A 348-nucleotide genomic window follows, 5' to 3' on the forward strand; every position below is an offset into this window, starting at 1 on the left:
GACGGCTGTGTGTCTGAACTGGACTTTGCAATCTTTGCAGTTTGCACTGTAACAACTGTGTCTGGTCGTACAACAGTGCCAGTGGAGAATGAACTTCAACTGTCCCATGTGACTTGCTTGAACTGGCTGAAGAGACAGAAAACACTTAAGCTTTTCCAAAAGGCATGTACAGTCAGCAAGAAAACCCTCAGCTTGTTTTAATGTGACTTCTGTTTTGTTCTTTGTTAAAGAAATACAGGACTTCACTTCCTGTTTAGCCCTCACTGCACTTAGAGAGGCTTGCTTCAAAAAAAGCCCTATAGCATCCCCTTGTGGGGGAGGGCTGTCACTATCCCCAAAAATCTGTTT

The 348-nt window shown here is 44.0% G+C and overlaps 1 protein-coding gene across 1 annotated transcript in view; it reads left to right on the top strand.

Annotated features, from left to right (window-relative positions):
- Positions 1-348, top strand: part of LOC109951632 (A disintegrin and metalloproteinase with thrombospondin motifs 17-like) — a 199476-nt gene that overhangs the window by 135329 nt on the left and 63799 nt on the right. The window lies entirely within an intron of this gene.

Source organism: Monopterus albus, unplaced genomic scaffold, assembly GCF_001952655.1.
Source record: "Monopterus albus unplaced genomic scaffold, M_albus_1.0 scaffold399.1, whole genome shotgun sequence".
In the NCBI taxonomy this organism is placed as follows: domain Eukaryota; kingdom Metazoa; phylum Chordata; class Actinopteri; order Synbranchiformes; family Synbranchidae; genus Monopterus; species Monopterus albus.